The 20,937-nt window shown below is 37.3% G+C and overlaps 1 protein-coding gene and 1 non-coding gene across 9 annotated transcripts in view; one reads left to right on the forward strand and one right to left on the reverse strand.

The window, feature by feature from the left end:
- The window catches only part of LOC131687223 (protein 4.1 homolog), a 140,029-nt gene that overhangs the window by 79,741 nt on the left and 39,351 nt on the right, over positions 1-20,937 (reverse strand). The gene's annotated exons all lie outside the window — the stretch shown is intronic.
- LOC131694352 (U6 spliceosomal RNA) lies at positions 6,593-6,699 on the forward strand. The gene has a single exon (XR_009306466.1). It is a non-coding gene; the product is annotated as a U6 spliceosomal RNA (small nuclear RNA).

Consider the following 20,937-nt stretch of genomic DNA (forward strand, 5'->3'; position numbering starts at 1 on the left):
CCGTTGTCCCCGGTTGGGCAATAATCTGTCTAATTTTAATAGGAGTGTAGTGCCATGTCATAAAGGATGTAATAGGGCGGTCGAGCCGCCTGCGGAGACAGCTCGTGCAGTCGCACCTCGTTTGCACCATCCTCAATATACGCTTGATTTCGACCTTAATTTTATCATACACGATAGTGCTTCCTTTTATTCGAACGATAAAATAATCTACTTCTGATTTATTCATCAATTCTAGCAGTAACTACCATATTGCGGACATAATGGATTTGAATAAAAGAAAAATACGTTAAAATAAAATTTGTGATTTTCCGTGCATAAGCATGACAAGTTTGTGGGTCCCCTATGCGTTCAAAAAAGATAGGAATGATGCCCGTTCTTTGGAAACATCATACCCAGGATTATCCAAAGTATTACTATATTGTATTTTGTAAGAATTTCGAGTCTTTAGCGTTGTTGATCAACAGAAAGATTCCTCTCCATGATGTGCTCAAAAAAATCTGGATTAAAATTCCTAAAGTAAGCTAATAGTTTTTCCCTTGACATGTGCAATGTTCTAATGCGTCACATTCCATGAAGTTTTGAACCCCGCTGAGACTGTTAGCAAAATACAAAATACTAATTGTAGTTTTAAATTTCCACTATCCACTATCATTTAATTAACCGGATTTAGGAAAAAGAAGTCGTTTTTTGTACCGGGTTGCCTTTGATCAGAAGTTTTTCTTCAAACACTTGTTAACTCTCAAAACTAGATTATTGAAAAAATATGTTGCCAAAATCGTTCCGTGTATTCTAATTAATCTTCTTATTCTGAAATTTGTTTCCTTTTCTGCAAAGCTGTTTAGAATAATAAATTACACTTTTTTTATCAAAGGGCAGATTCTCTATATATTGCAAAAAAGATATTATTTTTTTTACGGTGATTCAACTGAAGCTGTACAGCTGGAGTCTAGGAAGGGCTCTCTGTCAAAATCACTCACTATAATTGCGGACGAGACGGGAAATGTCACCCACTAAAACATTGCTTAAGGCCGATTGCAGCCGGCCGCGATTCTGATTATGATATTGAATGTAAGGTTCAGATGTGCGGGATTGGAGACTTCATGACCGCGTCGAAACGAACGTTTATAGGTTCGCACTTAATACCGCGTCTTTAAATCTATAAAAGGGATCATCCATAAATGACGAAGCATTATACAGGGGAGGGGGAATTTTGAATTTTGTGATGATGTGTGACGACGGGTAGGTAGGGGGTCATGACAGGTTACGTATCTTTTTTTAAAGGGGAATAACGAACATCGTTTTTTATTTTTTAACAAAATTTTACGGGAACAGGGGGAGAGTTACTGTCAAGCTACGTAATTATCAAGGGGGGTAATTAGAGGTTTGTGACGAAATCGTAGCAGGGGAGTGTTAAAAATTACTCAAAAAATGCTACGTCATTTATGGATGGTCCCAAAGCCTAAACGTTCATTTTAACACCAGCCCTTTTTCGTGTTTTAGAGATTGCGGGCGAAGACGTGTCAGGATGATCGCGAAGGGCTCTAGCGTTTGTATATTAACGTGTTTGATCGCGTGAGCGTTTATGTGTCGCTTGTGCTAGTGTGTATGTAATTTAAGGTGCATAAATTCGATTGTAGAATCGTGTGGTCATTTACATATTCGCGTAGGATCTAGAATGTTCGCGCGAACTGCGGGTCTGAGGATAGAGATTTCCGGACGTGACCGTTTGTATAATTGCACTTGAGACACCGTTTATAAATGCGTAGGTGTTAAAATGTTCACATAATCACAGGGGCATTTTGTGTTTGCGAGCTCGAGGGTGTAGGTTTACGTTTGGGCATTGCACAAAATCACTCATTTTTGAATTTGTAAAGCCTCCCCCTTCCATATTGTGACAAATATCAAAGTAAACTCAGATGCAAATTTTACATCCTTTGGATAATTTTGGACCCCCGCCAAATTCGCTTGAAGTTTTTATGGATGGAAAAATATATCAAATGCTATAACTCTTGAAACTCTTAGCACTTAGAAAATTACAATTCATACCTCTTTTTAAAGGAAATAACCTTAGTATCTGAATGGAAATATTTCCGTTGATCGAAAAATACGGGAAAGTGAGGTGCTGGGTCATTTTTCCCCAAAATCCCCTACTTTCAATATTTTTTCTGCTCGTGATGAAAATCATACATATTTTGCAGTTTTTCTAATGTGTAAAAATTTCAGAATTCGGACGGAACTATTGCGACCTTTGTTCGAATCCGAGAAGTTGGGGTTATAAAAACTTTTGTCATTCATACTAAAAGTTATAATTTTTTCGTGCATATATCTATTATTCTTCAATCAATTTTCATAAAATGTACCTCGTTGAACGTGGAAAATCCTTCCATTTCGGAAGGTCCTATTGAGTTTTCAAAAATTCATTATTTTGCTGGGCAATGTCTAGTGTTGCATGTATGTATTTTGTTGTGCATAAATTCGTTTGTATAACCATGTAACCGCTTGTATATTCGCATGGGCTTTTGAATGTTTGCGCGAACCATGATTTTGAGTGCACGATTCAGATTTAGAAGGACGCGCGTTAGCTCATATCACTAGAGTATCCGTCCATGGTGCCTAGAATTTTTTAAAGAAGACTGAGGGCATGGACCTGGGTTGCTAGGACCAATTGTACGGTTGTCCTGACGCGCGTTGGTATAATCACGTTTATAAGTTCGTAAATGCTAAAATATTGATCTGATTACCGGAGCGTTTTTATGTATGCGAGATTGCGGGCGCAGGTGTTCGCGTTTGCATGTTCGAATGCCGTAACCAGATTTGTATTATCGTGAAGGGCAAAAGCGTTTCTGGTAATGTGTTTAATCGCGTGAGCGTTTTTAGGACGCGTATACTAGCGTATGTATAACTACGCGTGTTTAAATTCGTTTATATAACCGAATAGCCGTTTGCACATTCGCGGGGCCATTAAATCCTCGCGCTGGTCGCCATTCTGAAGTTTATTTCTGAGTGTACGATTCAGACGTAGGAAGAAAGTGAGTTTATTCCCTACAAGATCCGTGTTTTATGTGTATGTTGGCGCTTAAAACGGCGTTTATAAATACGTGAGTGCTAAGAAGTTGGTTTACCCAAGTTACCATAAGCATTAAGCCTATGCACAATATTAGCTATACATTTGCACTAATGTTGAATTGAAACTCCATTATAGCATTAACAATGAAATTAAGCTCAATATTAGCATCATTAATGCATACATGCACAGCCGAAATATAGCATTATCGCTTGCTCTATTTACGTGTATAAATCTGATATAAGGCGTACATGCTTCAAGGATCTTTAAAGCATGTATTCTTTACATGTGCATTTAGTGCCGCTATAGAGCAAATATAAAGCCGATATAATGCTGTGGGTTTATTCGTTATGCAACTTCTCTTGAAGATTATAATCGACATATATCATTTCATTCGGACATGTGCAATCTAGCCTAGACAGTAAAAGCTGCGCACTTGCCGTGAGGGACGAGGCAGGTGCCCCTGTTCGAGACTTACTAAAGTAAATTTTCATAAAACAATATTCATATCGTGTGAGAACGAAATCCCGATAAGAATATCAATCACAAATGCATTAGAAGGGAGTCAATTACTGTTCCCAAAAGAATTTTTATATTTTTCCTTTATGCTCATCATATCGAAAAGGAAACATAAAAAATCGTTGACAAACCATATTGCGGAATATGACAGTCAATTCAAGCTTTCTAATAGTAGTAGTACTGCACAAACGAGCTGCCAAATTCTGCACAGTAATAGCATCATATTTCGCCTTTTCTAGCATAATAATGGCATTGGCTTAGCGGTTCTTTAAGACTGCCTTATATGTAGATCTAATGCAGATATTAGGTTAGGTTATAATGCTAATTGGTTTCTTGGGTAATCCGGAGCTTTTCATGATGGAGAGATCACGGGCGTAGGTATGCGTGAATGATCACGTTTGCGACCGGGTCTGTTTTATCGAGAAAGACTCGAGCGTTTGTTTGCCAATATCTTTTACCGCGGGGGCGTTTCTGATTTCGATTAAGATTATGCGTTGATTACATTTGATTGATCGGTTAATTATATTCCCGTGTAATTTGAAGTGTTTGCGCAAGCGTGTATATGTGTAATGGGAATCAATCTAGTACATTATTTAGAAGTTCGATCAGTAATGTTTCGATGGACGTACCACTCGTATACCATATTATATTAGAGAAAGACCGTGTATATTGTGACAATCATGCGCAAAGCAGTAACAAAATGTGCAAAAAATAACAAAAGATGAGAAAGCCAAAAAGATAAAGCGATAAATATACATTAGTATAGTTCTGAAAACAACCTTGCGTTTTGGTTCGAGTTGAAATTTTGCCCTATGAAAAATACCGATTATTGAAGCTACAACAAATCCTTACACACTATACTATATTTCTCTCTAAGGAGGAAAATTTGACTGATAACCAATTTTTCTACACCAAAGAAAAAATGAGCAAAAACTGATTTTCGCGTAAAGGGTACAAAGTTTGAAACTAAGTAAGTTGTGGAATTCGTGGTTCGACTTCGCTTCATCAGCCTTTCACGCACAAATGTAGTTTGGCCCAATTTTCTCTTTAGTGGAGAAAAATTGATTTTCACCCAAATTTTACTCCTTAGCGAGAAATATAGCATTGTGCATATTGCATTCGTTTGCTAAGTCGTAAGTAGTTCTCATCAGCTTAATCAGTGCTCCTTGTCTTGTCCTGCCACTAAGTTAGTGTCGGATTCTGGTGAGACGATGTCGTTATAGATTTTGTGCTCTTATCGCGAAAAGGTGGTTTTGAACGATTCTTCTTAGTGGAGATAAAATAGTTTTTACCTACATTTTTGTCCACTACGGAGAAATATAGCAAGTGCATATTGCATTGGATTGCTAAGCGAAACCAAAGGTTTCGATTTCATTAGTTCTTATCGGCTTAAAACTGAACTCCTTTTCTTGCAGGATATCACGCAGGACTAGGGATTTGCTCAAAAACACAAATCGTGTTTTCGTTTTTTGGAGCTAGCGATAATCCAGCGCTAGCATTGTCCTATTACTAGGTTAGTGTCGGATTCTGATGAGACGAAGTCGAAACCTTAAATTCCATAATCAATGTTACGGGACATCACTTTTGACTAGGAGTTTGCTCAGGATCGCGAGTTATGTCTCCGTTTTTTGAGCTAGCGTCAATCCGTCGTTAGTTTAGTCCTGTCACTAAGTTAGCGCCGGATTCTGAATAGACGAAGTCGAAACACAAATTCCATGACTTATTTAAATCTTTAGACGTTTTCCAAAATCATTAAGGCGCTTTTTCCAAAGCGTACCTTTTTCAGACACGTTCCTAAACCAATAATCGTTTGCATTCATCGATACCATCGAATCGCTTCGAATTGGGTCTACACGGCCTGGCGTCAATTTTTCTAGACTCGTTAGTTACCCTTTCCCTTCTACTATCCTATAGTCTGTAGGGCAGGCAACACGACGGCTAAAGGCGACCCGTTATTAAAAAGGCAATGTTGAATGTGTTTGAAGAATGCTGCCGAAGGCATGTTGACGTTTGCGATGACGTCGCCGAATGATGTATGTGTGTGTGCGCGCGTGTGTTTTCCACGACACAGAGTAATATCCGTTCATCAAAGAACGGTTGGTGGTTATTAAAAATGCATGTTAAAACCGGGTGCGAGGAAAACGACATGTCAGAGTCGAGACCAACCCTTTTTTATGCAACCAGTCAGAGATCCCCTTCGACGCTTTTCCAATGTCTGGAACCGGGTATGCTGCTGCTCATATTGTTCTTGACTTCAGCAGCAAATGACATTTCTAAATGCTTTCCATTCTTCTGGATTCCCAATGCCTGGTGATTAACGTCTGCTCTTATCGTACTATTGAATCATTTATGACGGAAGCGTATCTCATTGCTCATTCCAAGAACATAGTTCAAAAAAAAACGGTGAAATTATATATTCTCCGCCTCCCAGAAATCAGCCGACATCTCGGTTACATGTGGAATTTAAGTTGGACATGATAATTATAATACTGGCAGCATTCCACTGCACGAAAACCTCTAATTAATCTAAGGGGACTTCCTGACAGCGAGCAGGAGGACTGTTGTGATTGCTCCCGACTGGAACCTATTCAGGTAAGAACACCTCCGTCGTTAGGAACCAAATTGAATATTGTTGATAGATCGTTAGTAATGAGCAAACACCACTACATATAGCGGGAGGTTGATGAGTGTGAGTCATCCCGGTATGTGTCGGCAAAGGTGTTGATCGGTATTCTTCTTTACCCCGCGACAACAACGTCTGTCAATGCAAGCATTCTTTTACCCAAGTAGCTTATGGTATGACTAGATATAATAAATTCATCGAACTATAGGGTGAGCTAGGACGGGTAGCTTAATGCAATCGTCTCTCGTTTGCCATTTTTTGCCTGGCAGTTTCCAATAAGAATTTTCGTTCGATTGTAAGCATTGACAGAGCTGACATATTATACATCGCTAGAACTATTTTATTCTGTTTGTTGTATATATAGTGAATGGAAGGGTGCTGCATTTGTCCTAGCTTCGGCTGGACATATACTAAAATTGGAACGATACAGAGAAGATTAGCATGGCCCCTGCGCAAGGATGACACGCAAAATCGTGAAGCGTTCCACATTTTTTAGAAAATTTGGTATCATCGTTATAAACGAACATGATTGTAACTCGCATTTAATTTTTGTTTCAGAATTCAGAAAAAAGTTCTGTCGGCAAATATCCACTTTTCATTGTACTACCAAACCGGAAGCTCAAAGTCAAATTTCAATGACAATGTTATCCAGTGATGTAATTCGAGAAAAGCCTTTGTCATAATCATAATATTGATTTATTAATTGTAACAAACCACTAAATAAACAAACAACAGAAGTGCCACTCAATCATTGAGACTGTAAAGCGACATAATACTAAACATTCACATAACAAACTCCCTTCCGACGCTTTCTATCAAGTCTTTGTCTCTCTGCTTACTATCCACGATTTTCCCAACAGTTAAGTTAATGTTTACTCTATTCCAGCTTAAAAACGATCATCTTGTGTAAACATTTCCCCACAGTTGTAAATTCAAACCGCCTGCCAGCAGCATGCATCTTTCCGATCGTACGTGTCACGCTACAAAATAAAAGAAAAAAAACCTGTTTTAATCCACCTAGAGGTGCAATTGTGCCTTTCTCATTTCTCCAAACTATGATTTAGTAGCTGGTTCGTACAATATAACATTATGGTAATGTTTTTCATTCTTATTACACTTGGTAAGTATATATAAGAGCACCTTTTTGCATTCATCGCGGTATCGGTTTGAATCGGAGTTTTCTATGTGATCGCACTCCACAACCCGTAACTCCGGAACCGGAAGTCGGATGGAGATGGAATTTAATATCGGTTTCCGGGGACGCAACACCTTTCATTTGAGACTAAGTTGATCAAATCGGTCTAGCCATTTTTGAGAAACCAATATAACCGTTATTCTGAATTTGGATGCTTCCGGATCCGTCGATGGTGGCCAGTGTGGCCAAAGAGACTTTGAATGACTGTTGGTGACCTAGATCTACAAATTCAACAAATGTGTTTACATTTTGGAAAAAAAATTCACCTTTTTACATTCATCGCAGAATTCGTTAGAATCGGGATTTGCTGCGTGATCGTACGTATCACCCTGTAATTCAGGAACCAGAACTCGTATCCACACAAAATTCAACAGCAGCTGATGGACCTTTCATTTAAAATCAAGTTTGTCAAAATCGGTTCAGAAAATTCCGAGAAACCGATGTGGACAAATCAACAAATTTTGTTTTGTAACCATACTCTTCAACTCGTAATCCGGAACAAGATGTCGGTTGAAAATGAAATTCAATAGCAACCTATGGGAATATTATACCTTTCATTTGAATCTTAGTTTGTAAAAATCGGTTCAGTCATCTCCGAGAAACCGATGTGGACATTTTGTTAACAAATCCGCACATACACACATACATACATACATACATACATACATACATACATACATACATACATACATACATACATACATACATACATACACACATACATACACACATACATACACACAGATATTTTGCGATCTCGGCGAACTGAGTCGAATGTTATGAGTCGGTTAGAAAGTCGGTTTTTGGAGCAATTGCATAACCTTTCTATATGAGAAAGGCAAAAGAATAATATTTAGCTTAATCAGCATGAGTTCAATAGTATTTTCATGTGATTATATTTTGAAATGATGGTGGAATGGGTTTGAAAGTGGAGGGAATGGGGGGGGTTAGTAGAGTGGGAGTGGAGGATGCGTCAGAAATCCTTCATCTTATTTCGGTATACGGGATGGATGCAGGAAATGCGGGCGTGAGGGTGGTCCAAGGGGAGGGGAGTGATGAAGGATGGAGGTGTAAGGGCAAGACGGAGGGGGGGGAGGGGGGCGGCGACGCAATACTCAACTGCATATTTTGTCTTCCATTTGAGACTTGGTTTGAGAAAATCGGTTCAGTCATCACCGAAGAACCGATTTGACTTTAATTGTGGAATATGCCCGGAATTCCGGAATCATCGATAGTAGGCAATATATTCAAAGAATGTTTGATTGGCAATCAGTGATCTAGATCTGCGATTGGAAGTTATTTGGTGACCATTTCAATAGTTTTTAGCCTCTGAGGTATTACGATTGTACCGATTTATATGGGAAATTCCAGTGTATCCTTACTAACACCCCTGTAACTCCGGAAGCAAGAGTCAGAACCGAATGAAATTCAGCAGCAGTCAATGGCATTACTGTATCTTTCATTTGAAATCAAGTTTGTAAAAATCGGTAGAGAATTCTTTGGGGAATGGGTGTGATATTAGCTTAGGAACTTGGCGAGTTCCCCGGGGGCGTCATGACCTGTCATAGGTGGCCAATTTGGTCAAAGCTGCTTTGATTGATCATTAGTGATCCAGACCCGCAAACTAGAGTAATGTTACATCAATTTTAATATGTTTTACATCATTTGAACATCATGGTGGTACCAGTTTATATGGGAATTTGCTGTGTGACCGCACTCTTCAACCCGTAACTCCGGAACCGGAAGTCGGATCAACTAAAAATTCAATAGCAGCTTATGGGAGCGTTATACCTTTCAGATGAAACTAAGTTTGCAAAAATCGGTTCAGCCATCTCTGAGAAAATTGTGTGAGTTTAAATGACACACACACACACACACATACACACACACATACATACACACACACAGACATTTGCCGATCTCGACGAACTGAATCGAATGGTGTATGACACTCGGCCCTCCGGGCCTCGGTTAAAAAGTCGATTTTTACAGTGATTGCATAGCCTTTCTTTATATGAGAAAGGCAAAAAGATTACACTTTCAAGTACATCTCGTAAAACACGTCCAATGTACAGTTGCAGCAGCGGTACCCCGCGTAGGCGAATATTAACTAAATTGCCCTAGCAAAAGCCTCCACCTCCGAAGCACCCACCCAAAACTAAATGAATCACTTTGATGAGTGCGTTAAAGTGGCGTCATCTTCTACAAAGCGCGGCTGAAAATAGTATTATGTTCGCCTTCCTCCAAAATGACCTTTCTGACTTTTGGTTTACATTGGAATTTATAAACAAAGTCATGGAAAATTGTACGCTTGTTGCCCGGTCCGAAATTGTGTCATCGTGCACTGTTATTTAACTATCCGATTCGCCGTCGTTTGGTCGGAGACAATTTGCATTCCAAAAAAAAACCCGACGTCAATACATACGGCACTCTCCGAAGCTTCAGAAACTATGTATTGTTACGAGGCCAATCAATTTCAATTATGAATGAGTTCATATTTAATTGAATTTCACCGATTGCAATCGTGATTCTACAACTGCCTTTCAAGAACGGGAATTATGGCTTACCGACGGTTGGTGGTGCTGATAACCTCTACCGAAGGCATTTCAATAAGTCATCTATTCTATTATATGCACTGTGTAGGATTTTGCATCTCGTTAAGATCGTTACCGTTATCCAGAGTACCAGCCAGCTGACAGATTTGTGGCCAAGAATCACTCACCACTTTGACCGCCACCTAGCAGCAATACTCACAATGAGGCCCATTATGTTCAATGCCAAACTCGAACATAATGGGGCAGGAAGGCAAAGCATATGCGGAATTACTCTGCCATCCGAGAGGTGTAGGACAATGTGAGTGCAGCATTATAATCGAAATCACTCAACCGGGAATGGTCTGTGGTCGGATCTTTGCCCTAGAGGTGTTCCATTTTGCTCGATTATTGTAATCATATTGTAATTTAGCAGTGGCTCGTCCACCTGTACATATACGAAAAACCCAGAAAATTGTAATTATTTCACAAATAACTGACACCAACTTACTGCCAATTAGACGATGTATCCAAACTAATACCAAATTGGCGCCAGTTAGACACTAAATTCAAACAGTTCACAGAATATATGTGACGCCTACAGCAACTGGCTAGTATCCAGTGATGTCTCGGTTAGCCAAGCACAGAAGCTCTGGGTCGCTGACGAGTATAAGGAAACTAACTCTTGTCTTTTGACGTGAGAGCTAAACGCTTGAAAGTATACATTATTTTAATTTTCCCGAGGGAAAAAAGATTGAACCAATGGTATCCCAAAACGTGGAAGATGAAAACAATACATAAATGTTCAAATTTTCAATTCTGCCGCAAAACACTTTTTTTAGCTGGTCGGAAATATAACTCGAACGAATGATTTTCGATCGTTGTGAAATTTTCACAGTAGGGTAATTTGCCGCACATTTCTTAAGATCGATCCTGCATCAAAGTAAACCATTCAATATTTGATAAAATCATTTTTTTCAATTGCGACAAGTATCGAAAATACTATGAAATGGTTTTTGTCATGAAAAAAAAAATCATCAAATTTCCATAAACATTTTTTTTTTAAAAAAGGTCATTGCGGGAGAGATGCCGCATGTGCGGGTGAGATGCCGCACCATGGTCACAAACTGAAAAATGGTGGACAAAAGTATTTTAGCTATCGTTGATATTTGTATGATTAGAGATCTTCAGCTGAGTTTCATGAAGCTTGATTACACCTATAAATCGGGGCATTACCATTTCTAGAAACATTTTTTTATTCAACATTTTAAAAATATTTTTCATGTAACGGTTAAGTTGAAGTAACGGTTAAGTTAACTTAAAGGTACCATTTATTTATATGTTTATACGAGCGATATATTGGTAGGGGTTCCTTAAAAGCAGTTTTTGGTTGTTTCTTCCAACAATGTATTTATATAACTTTGGTGTGTTCTTAAAAGATTCATTTTAAAAAGCATCAATTCGTCGAAATTTTCATTTTTTTTCCCAAGATTGACATCACTATAAATCAATGCGTTTACTAAAATTGGAGCCTGAAACTTTAAAGAATGAACCGAAGTCACCAAAACTTAGATCCATATCGCCCGTTTAAATATATAGATAAATAGACTCATATTCCCATATCGTCGCTGTTGTGCTATCTTATGACAAGCGCCATTTTGCAACATTTCGAGAAAAACGATTTTTAAAGTTTGAAATTGAGTATCTTGAAACTTATAAGTGGCACAAACAATTCAAAGAAGACAATTGATGCTTCTATCTATTCTGTATTAATCTCTCAAATATTACGAAGATCAGATTACTATGTTGCGAGTTTTTACTATAAATGTAAACAAAAGTCGCACTCTCACGTGTCATAGGTGTGTATTGATGACAAAATTTGTATGGCGTGTCATAATCGTGCATGGAAAATTTTCCATAGAAAAAAATCATCAATTATTAACTTTTATTCATATCTTTGGCTTCATTTGGTCTATAAACAATCTACGAGATGCATTTTGAAGGAAATGAGTCAGGGAATCTAGAAAAAATATTTATTTTTGATTGCAGTGTTGCCAAATATGCTATATTTCCAGTTTATAACTTAAATTGCATTTTTCTCACGATTCTTGCATTTTTGTTTTGAAAATGATTATGCCATTGTGATTCTCAGATGGTCATTTGAAGCACAAAATTAAAAATTTCTGAGCACGTTTCTCGCTATATCTCAGTAACTAAGCAGAATGTCAAAATTCCGTAAACGCCACTTTGTAGAGATTTTTTAGACAAGTAATGTGGCATATCTAACTCAGTTTACCCCAAAATTGCGTTTGTCATAAGATAGCACAACAGCGAAGATATGTCACTGTGTCAAGTAATCTATACCTGACGCAAATGATCATATAATGATAGTCCGAGGTGAAAAAAAATACATTTTAGCTACGTATTCTCCGCCATCGAGCGCGGCATCTCACCTGCAATTTTGATGCGGCATCTCTCCCAATTGTATAGGAGAGATGCCGCACAACGACATTTTCCTGTGAAATTATGGATGACTATGCTCATGATCAGAATGCCTTCTAAAAGGTCCCAGCTATTCAACCGATACATGATTTACAAAAAAAATCGAACGATTTTAAAAAACGAAATTTTGATGTAGTATTGATAAACTTTCGGCACTCCGTGATGCAACTGGACGCACATTATTATTAATAAAAATTTTGTGAGTTAATAATAAGGAATTTTTTACATCTCTCCCGAAATTACCCTATATTGATTTCTCCAGCGACGTACGTAGGATTTTATTTTATTGCTTATTAAACTAACCATTTTGTGTCGATTTTTATGACATTTGCGGAGTTTTTTCACTCAAAAGTGTGCCATTTTGCGAAAAATCAAAATATCGAAAAAAAATCCTACGTACGTCGCTTGCTATTGTCATATATAACAGGAAAACTTAAGTTTTTGGCTATATGTCCAAAATTACGGGAGATAGTTTTCCGACCGTGAACTCCTTTCAAAAAAACGCGCATGGAGTAAAATGCTGCACAGCCATCATCTTGTGGTGAAATTGCTCGAAAAAATTGTTTTTTTTGTGATTCGTTACTTATGTTATAAATCCCATTCAACGAGATCTCGATTAATCTCTTTATTGCGACAAGAAAAATTCCCGAAATATGCCTATTTTAAGAAAATATGTCATCACGATCACATTGCCTGCTTGTAGTGTATCCTGGATCAATGCTTAGTCTTATATCCGACATCGGCTTCTTAGTGTTGTTGAGTCGTTGGCCTACCATTAAGTAAGTATTTAACCCATTATTGCCCAAACTACTATATATAGTAGGTGCTATGAATTACTCCTATTACTCAAGCAATAACGCAGAACAGGCATTATCAATGAGTTAATATTGTTCATATACTCTTGCAGAATACGTTTAGAGAAGTTAGTGTTTAAACCTTTGTTTAACTTTTGTTTTTATTCAATTTTCTCTTAAGGGCTTACACATTTTTGTCAGGATGAAAAAAAGGGAATTTTTGTAAAATAGATATTCTGAAACCACATACGCTGAGGAAAATTTTCTCAAAATTTCGTTAAGATCGGAATACTATAACTTGAGTTACAGTTATTCATAGACCGCTACCCATTGACAACTCGTAGACGGTGCGTAGTGTTTGATACACTAGACCGTTGACTCGCTGCACCAACAGTAAAACTCGATTACCTCGGAGTTGTATTTTGTTGAAAAGTTCATTCGCGGCGATCATGATAACTCAGGAACCAATGAATCGATCAATCTGAAATTTTCACGGTTTGTTCCTTATTATATCAGCTACCTTTATTTTTTTTTTTACTGGAATGACAAGAATTTTAATATTATTGCCACTGTCACACAGTGTCGCCTATCTGGACAAAACCTCAATATTTTTTTCTTCGGATTTTACATAAATTAACATTTTTCTCTGTTTGAAAACAGGTTGAATAGAATTTTCGTAAATATTAAGACAAATGCTTGCAAAACTTCAAAATTGAAATACAATGAAAACCCGCTTTTATCAGCCCAGAATTTTAGGCTTTGTTAGAAAACGGGAGTACATTTCAGTTCAGCTGTTACTTTTAAATATTACCGTATCCGTCCTTCGACTCCTGAAGCTTAAAATGAAACTGGAACTTACGGAAGACATTTCACAACAGTTCCATCGTATGCGAAATTCTATTGTTAACAGTCAATAGTTAAGCAGAGGCTGAAAAATTATTGTGCTTAACCGTTAGGTATCGATAGGGTACGAGGGTACGTTACTAAGGCTTTCTATTTTTTAAGTTTTTCAGATGTTGGTAGAACTACACCGGCTGTTAACTGTCATGTGTTTTTCTTTTTACTGGTACTGTCTCGGGGATTAAATTCATTATAATGAAATAGAATTTTGCTACTGCTTTTTTGACATTTCCTTCTACACTCAATACATTTTGCCAATTTATTCCACATAGCCCACGTTTGTCTTCTTCAACGTCGGCTTGTTGATATTCCGGCACTTTCTCATAATCCAAGTTGTTCGAGGGAAATAGTTTTGATACATGAAAAATGAATTAACCTTACTCGGAAATAAATCTGTTTATACATTCACTTTAAAAAAATATCTCGATCTCTTGAAGTGAACCATTTATCGTAGCGAAACTCCTGAAATCATGAAAACCACTTTTATTCAATAATCTGCGTGAAAAAACTTTCTTCTCGTTCATTTGAAGAAAGAATAATTTTACGTGCTCACCGTAACCGACGTCAACCAGGTGGCTTTCAGAATTGCAATGAATTGAGTCACCTCACCGAAAACGTAAGGTTAGTCCAGGAATCATCTATCACTCACCCGGCTATCCATAAAGTGCAGTACTGAAAATCATCATCAATATGGATGTCGTTTGATAAAAGGAGGTGGTCAGTAGATGACGCAAATTGATGATTGATGTCATCATGAAATAAAATATGATGGCTTCTGTTTACTACAAAACAGTGAAGATTATTATCAAGATTGATCTCATTCGAAAGGAGGTGTTCATTGGACGACGTAAATTGTTGATCTACTTCATTTTGAAATTAAAGATGGCGGTTTCTGCATACCACAAAATTGAAAATCATCTACCAAATCACTGACGTAAAACCCCTTCCAACTGACACCCAAATTAATGATGCTTAAACGTATTTTGCAGTAACCGGAAGCTTGCATCTTTAGTGTCCAATACTGTAAGCGATTTCTATTATTTTGCTGTTACCGGAAGCCAACAAAATGGATTTTAAAACAGTCTTAATCATCAGTTTCAAATGACACCGATATTGACTTTCAGTGTTTTGTGGTAACCGAAAGACGTGATTTTGGATTTCAATGTGACGTGGATCATCAATTACCGCTAACTACTCACCACCACCTATCAAATGACATCCCTATTGATAACTGTTTCGATATTTTGTGGTAACTTTCAAATGACACTCATATTGATGATGGTTTTTGATGTTTTATGGTAACCAGAAGCCGACATCTTGGATTCCAAAATGGTGCCAACAACAATTTCCGTCATCTGCTGGCCACACCGTTTTAAATGATAGCCAACATGGTCTTGAAACGTTCACGTTAATTATTTCACGAAATTTCGAATATTATTCATGGAATGGGTGTTCATGTAATAATAACATTGTTTTTTTTTCAATGCGGTTTCGGTAAATTGATTTGAGAATTTTTTGGGAATCATTCAATGAGACAGAGTACTTGCGTCCGTTGCTTTGTTTTCCCACATTTAGCATATAAGATTCGCTTTGGGGTTGTATTTCTACTTGGGAAACCTTGAGCGTGACAAGTAGTCCTCGTAACTCGAACTCATGGACCGGGGACCAACGGCTTTACTTCCCTTAGGAAGGAAGCCGTGACCACAGATTTTTTCACCTCAGAAAATCTCAACGACCTCGGCTGGGATTGAACCCAGACCAACTCGTAGAAATGGTTCGTGAATAATATATTATAAAGCCAGAATCAAGCCTTCGCAATAAGCATGGATCTATGAATAATATGCTGAGTTCTGTTAAACTGTTCACGCAAAAAGATTTAGACCATGTACATAATTGCATACATTATGAACTATAGCATGAAGGTGGAAACGTATTTCATGGCTTTTCAAAAGTATAAAGGTAAGGTCGTGGTCAATACAATATGAAGCAAGAATTAGTTCATAGGTGAAAATTGAATCCATGAATAATATTCCGAATTTTGTGCAATAGTTCACGAAAAATTATCAGCATGATCTGACTTGCTTGAACAATAAGCAATATCATAAAATTCAAAATTATTGCGGATATCTCTTAAATACTTTTATGAAATCGATCACGTGAAATTATTAGGATCATGCACAAAATTTCTTATTCATGAAATCTCGAGTACTTTTTCAAATGGACGTAAGTAACAATGAGAGATTCTCTTTGAGGTCTTTCTCTTCTGTTCATTACTCGGCCATTTCAACATTTACTACTCTACTCTTTGCATAATATTGTAGTAAAAACCGTCGGCTTTAGATATGTACTGGAAAATTAGTACAAAGTGTTGTAATGACGTCGTAATAAACGAAAGAGAAAATAAACAAAGAGAGGCTCTCAATGTTACTTACGTCCATTTGAAAAAGTACTCGAGAAATATATAATGAAAGTGGAAATTTATTAAAGAATCATGATTAATAATGTAATGTATTGAACCACGAGGCAGGAATGGATCCATAAACAATATTCTTAATTATGTGAAATAATAACGAGACTGTTTTGATTTTGTGAACTAATTCACAATTCTGAAAACCAAATCATGATCAGGATGTAATGAATCATAGTTCACGTCGAATCGTCATCATAGTTCACGTCGTATAGTCGCACCGAAAACACTGTTCCTAAATCTATGAATAAAACCTCAAGTCAAGATTTGGTTAATGAATAACGTTCATAAACTTGTAAACTATTTCACGTACAGAAAAAAGAATTGGTTTTAACTGCAGGACATATAAAATAAATATCTGCACAAATAAAACAAAAAATCCCCAACAAATCTTTCAACAAATAAAAGCGTTATTGAACAGAAAAATAAAAATATATTTCTCGTTCACCGTCTTGTTTTCGTAACTTAAAAACGTGACTGTTCTAGAATTCATGAACACATCGCGCGTGTTTTTTGAGAAGGGCCAATAAGCATACTGTCAAAATTCACTTTGAGAGGAAATTCTGGACAAACCATTAATCGCCGAATATAAATCACACCAACAGACGAAAGAGAAATTTTTTTTTTCATAAAATGTTAACATCCATTCTCGACGAGTTACGGTTTGTCCGGAATTTTCTCTCAAAGTGAATTTTAACAGCATGCTTATTGGGCTTTGTCAAAAAACACGCGAGACATGAACTTTTATTTTTCAAATATTGATCAACTTTTCGGGCTAACCGAACGTTATTTGGTGTCATTTGTCCAAAGGTCATATGATAGAACTCCGGACGAATGAAAGCTAAATAGACAAAAAGTAAATTAGTCGAATGAGTAAGCTGGTCGAATACGATTCAATCGAGCGTAATTTAGCCAAATATCGCTTGGTGAAAAGCTGTTTGACCGAATGCTAAGTGGCCAAAAGATCAAAAAAGTAAGTTAAACGAAGGAACCCTGACGGTAAAGGATCTTTCAGCCGAATTTAATTTGATTAGGCGCTATTTGACTTAATTTAAGATAATTGAAAAGGTCAACTAGTTGCATGGGAAATGCCATTTGATCGAATATTTTACCGAGTATTATTTCAATAAAAGTAATTTGGCCGATGAATGAAATGCTAAACGGCTAAGAAATCAATTAGTCGAATGGGAAAGTAGGCCAAATATAATTTAGCTAAACATCGATTGACCGAATGCCTAATGTCTAATAGTCGAATGGGTGAGTTTGCACAATGCAATTTTTCCAGTGCAATTAGACATGTCGATTGACCGAAGCTGATTTGCCCAAGGGTCGTATGGTCGAAGGTCGTTAGACCGAATACAGTGGAACATCCGTTTTTATTAGTCCCTTGGTGAATTTTAGGCTGACAAAATGGGGACATTGACCAAATCGGGACATTTTCATTACTTTCTTTTTAATAAACTAATTAAATTTAAATTTAATTTTGTTATTTATATGTATTTTGTCTCGGTTTGTCTGCTAGAACCCATTGAACGGGTTTTCATATAAATCTAACAAAATCGGGTGCTGATAAAATCGGGCCTTAACTGCATATGATTCAAAGTGTTGAATGTAATTTGATACGATGCTATTTTGTCTAATTTTATTTAGCCGAATGCCGCTTTATCACCCGCTGTTTGACCGCACGTCAAAGAATATTTGGCCGAATCTCGAGTGAACGAACGCTATTTGACCGAATGCTGAATAGTCAAAGAGTAAAATAGTCGCTTGAGTAAGATGGCCGATCTAATCGTGTGAAGAAAATATTGATAAATTTTATATTTAGATGATATTTGGCCGCGTGTCATTCGACTAAAAGCCAGAGTATAGTATATATAAAGTATACCATAGAAACAATTAGTCGAATGAACAAGTGTCTGAATTCCAGTTTATCAAATATAATTTGGCCAAATGTGTATTAATCGAATGCCTTTTGAACGACCAAATTCTCACTGACCCAAGGGTCCATTAGTCGAAGGGATGAGTTTGACGAATGAAATTTTATCCAATGTATCTAATAGATTGTCGACTGGCTGAAGCTCATTTGACCAAAGACCATTTGACCGAATGCCAATAATAGGGTGCTATTTGACCGAATTTCAGATAAAAGGAATACTATGATCGAGATATGGATGAAAGGAATACTATCGAATGATATAAAATCAAAAGGTAAATTAGTTGAATTGGTCGAATACCATTTAATCGAGTGCAATTTAGTCAAATATCGTTTCACCGAATGCTAAATGAGCAAAAGATCGAATGAGTAAGTTAACCGAAAGCAACTTGACCGAATGGAATGCTTTCAAAGGCCACTAGGTCGAATTCAATCAAAATCCATTTGGATCAATCCCGTTTGATCAAACGCTATTTGACTGAATTTTATATTATCATATTAACAAATAGATTGAATGAATATTTTTGCAAAATGCCATTCGATCGGATGATACTCTACCGTTTAAAAGCATTGTCGTCGAATATCGATTAGTCGAAGGTCATTTGGGAAGAAAACCATTTTGTCGAACGGTGTTGACCGATTTCTGAATGATTGGAAGCCTAGTAAACGAATACCATTTGACCAAATGCTATTTATTCGAATATCATTTGACCGAATGTCGGTTGACAGAAGGTAACTTGAGATTGATTAGTCGAATTTCTTAGGTTGGTCGAAAGTCATTCGACTGAATGCAATTTAAGTGAACGTCAAATGGGTAATTTGGCTTGCGACATTCACAAATCTGGGGTACGATATTGGTTTTAAGAACGAAATGTGAGCTCTAACTTTAGATGAATCGATTTCGACAATAACTAGATGAAAAGGGAGGAAAATTTCATCAAGGTGCTGGCCAGGAAATATTTGCTTCGTTTTTTTCAGATTAAGTATGAAAAAAATCGCAACAAGAAGATCCGTGGATGATAGAATATCAGAAATTTGTCTGAAATACCCAACTCGTTTGCAACGAACGACTAAAGAGCATGATTAAATTTCGATCATCCCTACATTCACACTTCACATAAAACAAGACAATAATAGCATTTGGCGTCAAACACACAAGTCTACACAAATCAATTCCCTCGGACTGCCCTCTTTAATATTCAAACGTCCGTTGTTGACGGCTTCGGCAGCGAGTTATCGAATGGGAATTGATTGTATGCGCCTGTGTGTAGATGCGGTATATCAAACCCAATGAAAATGAGAAAAGGGTACCACGAAAAGGCCAATATATTTGTGAGCTCGACTGTCTGGTATGCGGTTTTTCATTCAGATTTGATGTGAATCAATTGAGGCTTTGGGTCTGAGATTAAAAAAAGGAGGAACGCTGCACGATTTTAGTGAAATTGTAGTCATTAGTATGTTGTATCAGAATCGTTCCAATTCGTCCTGAGCACAATTTTTATATGTTTAATCTGTCATAAACTACGAATATGGAGTAAGCTAAATGCGAATCTATAAGGTTTATTACACAAACAAATTATTATCACAAATAGGATTAGTCGGGCAAACAGTAACAGTTTGGTTCGAAACTTATCCTTGTTTAACATTTCAAAAGTTTATTAATGCAAAAGAGAAGCAAAATTGTATTTCTCACTGATTGGACCACAATTGGCACCTGGTAAAAGAACCACCACCAAGCCAACTTGACACTAAATGACACACTTATTTTACAGTTGCTTTATTTCAACACGGCTTCTTCCGGCAGCCAATTGCTGATAACGGGCACGGCCGTATGCAAGCTTCAACGATAATCAAGTGCACTTCCGCCAAGAGAAAAAGCCCGGCGCGGAGAGAAAGTCCTCGACTTTCTGCTTGTCCCATTAAAGCCGGTGCGACTAGAGTGTTTCTTTAACCACAATCGAGTTCTTCTAGAATTCAGCTGCACTTTCTCACAGACAACCTGAAACGAAACCAGAAAGCTGGAAACCCGAAACATAAAATACTATGTTAAAAAACGAGTCCATAACGATTTCGATAAAATCCCACATAAAGCCGTTCAGACCAGATTTATAAATATCGCAACAAAGTATGCAACAAGAAAAGCCGGGTCCTTAGTGGGTTAAGCCAGTCTCGTCGGGCCCAAAGAAGTAAACATCAATACAAACGCGCAAATGCCTGGCAAAGCACACGCTGTACTGCGCTGAAGCCCGGTGTATTGAAGCCACGATTGTTTATATTCCCCACATATGAGGGATGTATGCTTCTTTTCCCTACTTCACCATTTTTTCCCTAACCGGTAAACAGAGCCGAACACAACAACCTACACCTACTACTATGTATGCTGCTGCTATGCTATGTTGCATATATGCA

Source organism: Topomyia yanbarensis, chromosome 3 (assembly GCF_030247195.1).
Source record: "Topomyia yanbarensis strain Yona2022 chromosome 3, ASM3024719v1, whole genome shotgun sequence".
NCBI classification, from domain to species: Eukaryota; Metazoa; Arthropoda; class Insecta; order Diptera; family Culicidae; genus Topomyia; species Topomyia yanbarensis.